This window comes from Thalia democratica, chromosome 7 (assembly GCF_965202585.1).
Source record: "Thalia democratica chromosome 7, ktThaDemo2.hap1.1, whole genome shotgun sequence".
NCBI classification, from domain to species: domain Eukaryota; kingdom Metazoa; phylum Chordata; class Thaliacea; order Salpida; family Salpidae; genus Thalia; species Thalia democratica.
The window spans coordinates 65,271,731-65,278,020 of NC_139171.1; positions in this window are offsets into that span (position 1 = coordinate 65,271,731).

Here is a 6,290-nt window from a genome sequence, read left to right on the forward strand (position 1 = left end):
GTTCTAATCAGCTAATCTAAGCTATTTTACAGTTGAGTTTTACAGCAATTTAATTTCAGTAATTTTATGATAACTTTTAGAAGAATTTTTGTTTTTATCTTATTTAGAATATTTTCACTATTATTTGTACAAACATAACTTTTTCAGTTATAAACAAACAAAAATAAAATTTAATGTTCAAAGTTTCAAATGGAAATTTAAATATTCGTTACTCACATCACACCACAAATACATGGCTTCAATGATAAAATATCCTTGTTCAGCGAATTTTGTGTTAATTTTAGCTCGGTTTAGTTAATTTTTCAATTTAAAACAGCGATTTTAAGCGGTTTGTTATATTACATACAATATTTTTTCAATTTCTACAGCTATCTTAAACTTTTGCTTTCTAATTTAATTTTTCATATTTGTATATTGTTTAAGTAAATTGAATATTAATCAAAACACAAAAAAGGAGTTGATATAAGTTTAACAAAATAGTTACATTGCATCAATTTTTTTGAATTTGTTAGATAAATTGTTGTACTTAGTTTTGCTCACAATGACAATTAAATAAAACTTAAATATCAATTTTGACTAGATTTTTCTAAACTAATTGCATTTAACTAAATTTCATCATAAAATCAAATATAAATTAATAAAAAAATATAAAAAATTAAGTTAATAATTATTCATACTTGAAATATTAACTAGTTCCTTTGGCTTTACTTTTATAAAACATTTGCTGTTTAAATAAGTTTTTTTTCTTTTATAAAATATTAGAAACCTTTCGAATTCAAATAAATAAATAAAAGTAAAGAAACTATTAAATAAATAAGTTGAGTTTATAGAAAAATTCAAAGCTGTGTGAGTAAAATTTTTATAGTTAATTAGGACAAAAGTACGTAAACTTGGTAAATTTAAAAATGAACAATAATAAAATGTATTTAAAGTTTTTTTTAATCATAAAAAAACAGTTTAAAACTTGCCTAAAAATTAGCTCTTGTATACATTAAAATTCATAAAAATTTATATTTTTACATTACAGTTAACTTAAATATAAAAAATAACCGTTTCTGTTAAACATAAATATTAATATAAAAGTTAATTTCCAACAGAAGTTTGAATATTTGCTGCTTACGTCACACCACAAATCATCAATTCATTGATATTAAATTTTGTTGTGGAATATATTTACACATGCTTGCATTATTTCACTCCTGCAAATAAATATTTTCAACTGCAAAAAATGCGAAAATAACTACATCAAGTCTTGCAATATACGTTAAAGCTCGTAAATGAGAATTTTTAGTTGCAATTTTAGTTCAATATATTTTTACTCAACAAAATGTCTCACTTTTTATTGGTAAACATAAAAGTTGTAAACACAACTTTTATATCTATATTAACAAACATTAAGATATTTTTTCAAATAGTTAAATTAAATGTTGACAAAGACTAAAATACTAAAAATTACTTGAAATTTAAAAACTAAGCTTCTAAAAAGAACTAAAAAATTAAGTTTAAGTTTTTTACTTAGTTTTGTTCCAATTTAGTATTATTAAAAAAAAAATTAAATAATGTATGACATAAAGTCAAACAACTTTAACTTTAAATAAATGAAAACAAAGTCAATTTGGCAGCAATAATATTTTTTATCAAGTTAATGATTGAAAAAAAAATTGAATTAAAGGTAAGCAGTAAAATTTTAGTTACTAATGTATATTTCTACAAGTGTTCTCTACACTCATTAATTTTCAGCGTAATATAACGAGCAACTTTAAAGAAGGAAATAAAATCAATCTCATTTCTATTAAAAGCGTCAATTTTAATTGTTTATTTTTTGCTTACGTCACAACACAATACATAACTTCATTGATAAATATATTTATGAAAAGTTATTTTACAAATCAGTGCAATGAATATCTAATGTTCATCTTATATTTTAAGCTGCTTTAGTTAATTTAAAAAAAAACATTTCAATTACATAAAAAAAATTCTTTGCTTGTAATAAATAAAGTTCACAAAGTATTTTTTTAATAAACAATTATTTTGAATATTTAAAAATTTGAGCATATAGACAAGTTAAAATGTAAAATGAAACATTGATTGCTTTGAACTACAAACTTTATAGACTTTACCAATTTAAAAAAAATAACGTTTTTTGTAAACCTTTAACTTCTAATTCAAAAGACTTTTGTCCACAAAGTTCTTATAGAACAAGTTGTAAAATGTTAATATCTTCATCTAGTATCTTCAAAATAGAAAGGTATTAGTTGTGTGATAAAATCAAACGTTGATGCAACTAAATCTACAAACTTTTTCTTAAAAGTAAAACAAAGCAAAGGACTTAACTAAGACCGAATTAATGCTATTTTTGTAGTTTAATAAAAAACAAAAGTTATCAAAAACTTTTAAGGCTTTTATAAAAAAAATCCGTTACATATTCCAAAATTAACGTTTATACTTTTGATAAAATTTAAAACACATATCTTAAGAAGTATCCTACATATCAAGTACAACTTTGAAATATATAAAGTGAAAGTTTGCAAAACGCAAGTGTAGGAATATAAAAATTTAAAATTTCAGAATATAATTTGTAGAAATTTAAATCTAATGCAGCAAAAATAAAAAATCTTATTACGAACTGAATGTTCTTTAAAAAAACAGATATTTTAAGTAATTTTATGGTATAACTTTATTAAACCACCAAAAAGTTAAAAATTAAAAAAAACAGTTACAACTACATTTGTGTACAACAAAACTTGCTTAATAAATTACTTTTTTTTATAACTAAAGCTTATATTATTGATTCTTAATTTAGATTGAATAACTAGTACAGGGGTCGGCAAACTGCGGCCCGCGGGTCAATTGCGGCCCGCGAGCACGTTATTTTTTTGAATGGAATAAGCCCGCAAAAGAAAACTGTGTGGCCTGCGAGCATGTAAATGTGGCCCGCTGAGCAAAAACATATTTCAAGTTATTTTTTTTCAGTAATTCGATTTAATTTAATTAGTTTGGTTTTAAGTCTCTGTATAACATTTAAAAATAATAAGAAGAAATTACTGCATTTAGTTTAAAAATGTGAAAAAGATAGATTAGCATTCTAACAGGATATTTTTCTTATTTTCATAATAACTTCTTTTCTACAATAACAAGTAATTATCTGAAAAAAGAGTGTAAAGAGTGCTTAGATTTAATAAATTAGTTATAAAATACCTGCCTATTAAGTAAACTAAATGCAAATGTTTTACATTTTGTACAAAAGTAATGCACAGCAATTGACTAAAGAGTCATTTCAAAATAGCTTAAATATTCTTTTCAATATTTTTCATACCTAAGTTTCTTTTATATATTTTTTATCTGTAAATGTTATATTTTAGTGTAAAAACATTTAAAGTAACATAGTAAGAAGTAACAAGGTTTATTTAATTTTTGTTTTGACACATTTTAATTTTTTAGAAGATTTCTTTGCACTTTAAATTAACTTCTACGCAAACCAACTTTAAGAGATGCTCATATTTTAAACCACTTTTTATTTAATACATTAATTAGTTTAAGTTTAAATTATGCATAATTTACTAACATTGTTGTTTCTACATGTAATATCTAAATTTGTACAGACACATTTAAAACATATATATGACGTGAGTCAATATAGATTTTGTAGGTATACATTTTCATTTTTTAAACATTGTTTTTGTCAAACTAAATTAATTTTTATGCCTTGCATATCAATACACACAATTGCTGTTTTTTGGAGCTACCTATTTATTATAAACTATATTTAGGGATGGTAGATCTATTAAGTTTGTACATTGTTAATCAAAATAGTTTAAATTAAAGCAAATAAACAACTAAACATTGCCACACACTCAGACTATCACTATTCGAAGACTTTAAATCCAATAAAGTCATTTTTTAAGTTTTTTGCTAGAATTGCTTTTTCTATACAGAAATATCAGGAATGCTTTTGTTGACTTAGGCTGGCTTTTATGCCTGAAAGAGTAGCAAATTAAACTTATGATTGAGTATTGCTTAATCCACAGTGTTAGTTTGAGTTATTTTATATGTTAAATTTTAAGTCTTGCAGCTGATATAATTCAAAATATAATTTATATTATTGGGTACATTTGAGTGTGAACAATCAGTGTTGCCAAAAAACTTGAATCCCGGAAAAGCTTTGAATTTGAAAATTTGTGCTTAAAAATTCTAGAAAAAAACTTGAATTTGAGAAATTTTTTAAAAACCTGTAATTTTAAACAATTTTTACATGTAAAGTTATGAAATTTCGATTTGACACAAAAAATTTACCAAATAAATATATTTTTGTATATTTCACCAACTATTGTGCTTTGCGTTGGAACCAAGCCAAGAAGTTCTACTAAAGTGTCAAAGTAAGTAAAAACATCTTTAATGAAAATTCCCAGATGTTCAATAGTTTTTCTATCAGTGCTCTAATGTTAACAGATTGATTAAAGTCCAAAATTGATATATTCGACTTTATAATCTTAATGCATTTCCTTAACACAACTTTTCTTGTGTTCATTGAAGAAATAAACAAAAGTTTTTCATTACTGCCAACATAAATTCTTTTAAAAAGTTTTCAATTATAGACGTTATCTAATTTTAAGTAATAACTTTTGCTACCTTATAACTTGCCTTAACAATTTTTATTGATAATACTGTATTTAATGAAGATAATCATGTGCTTTGTTTGAACTGACCAGGTTATTTGTTTTATTATCGTTTCTCGCAATGACACCTAACTAAGTTTTTTTTTATTCTTGTAGCTCGTCTTGTATTTTAAAATTACTATTTTTAAAATTACTATTTTTAAATGCAGTATTCTTATTGTAGATAGAGAATTGTTATAATGCTTACTAAAAAATAAGTTTTTCTACTTCGTCAATGACTCAACAAAGTTCTATAGTTTTGTTAAAATTGTTTAAGAAACTTAATTGTCCATTCCAATTGACTTATATACTTTTGGCATGTTATTTATTTACTGTTAATAACCTTCGTTATTTTTTTATGTTGTTAACTCTATTTTAACTGGGTTGCTACACAAACAGGCTGTTTTAACAGCTTGAAAACTCAGGAGTGTAAAACTTTTATTTTAAAATTCTCTGAGTAGTTTTTATGACTTTAGTGTAGTTTACTGATTGTAATTATTTCTTGTTTTCTTACACTTTGTGTACTTTTTGATAATGATAATAATTTAACTAGGTATTTAAGCTTGATTAACAACTATTTATTAGCTTTTTAAATTTTTAATAAACTTAGGCTTGTATGATACACCTAAGAAATTTTTGCTTTTAAAGTGGTAACAGTGTAAAAGATTAATTTTAAATAAGATATTTTATTAAAGTACTGGAGAATTAACTATGTTAAATAATTTGTTTTAGCTTTCTGGAATACAGACCAGTATAATTTTTATTTAGTCAACTGATAGCTAAATTCTTTAATGAGTGTAAACTATTTAACTTGCAAAAACTTTTTTTAAAGTAAGTATTCTTAGAAATATGAAAACAAGGTTGATAATATAACAATTGTATAAAAGTAACTTATAAATTGTCTTTTAAGTTAGGTTTTTATAGAGAGTTAGGTTGTAAGAAAAATTAGAAAAGTATTAAGTTTAATTTCTAGTGCTTATGAAAGTACATAGCTTAAATATAATATTCAATATAAATTCTATTCTAATAAATATTAGTTTAAATAGGTATTCTGTGTGTAGCTAAAAGTCATTTAAAATAATAAGGTGAAAAAAAGTAAAACTTTTCTCTAGTGTGACTAAAACTAAAACCAAACGATTATTCAAATGTCACTCAAACTAAAACTGCGGCCCGCGAAGGCTTTAAAAACTTGAAATTTGGCCCGCGACCACCAACTGCATGCCGACCTCTGAACTAGTACTTACTTTTATTTTATACAAATAAAAACAACTTATGAGACAAGGTTCTTTTTGATTTTTTTTTAAGTAAATTAAACAAAAAAGTAAAAGTTTTTTTTTAAATTTAAAGACTAAACGTTTCGAACTTGAGTTCTATAAAGATGCATTTATACTTTATCATGCAATGACTTCACTTATGCAATTAAATACCTTATAGGTCAATTTAAAAAAAGTTCGTCAGGCAAAATAATCAATTAAATATTATAAGGGAAACCAAATAAAAAATCACGTTTATTATATTTAAAAAAAAGTTTTAGAGTGTATTATAAGCAGAATACAAAGACGTGAACTTATAATGCTCAACAAATTGTTGATTTGCAACAAAAATGTTTTTACTATTAGTTAAGTTTGCTTATAA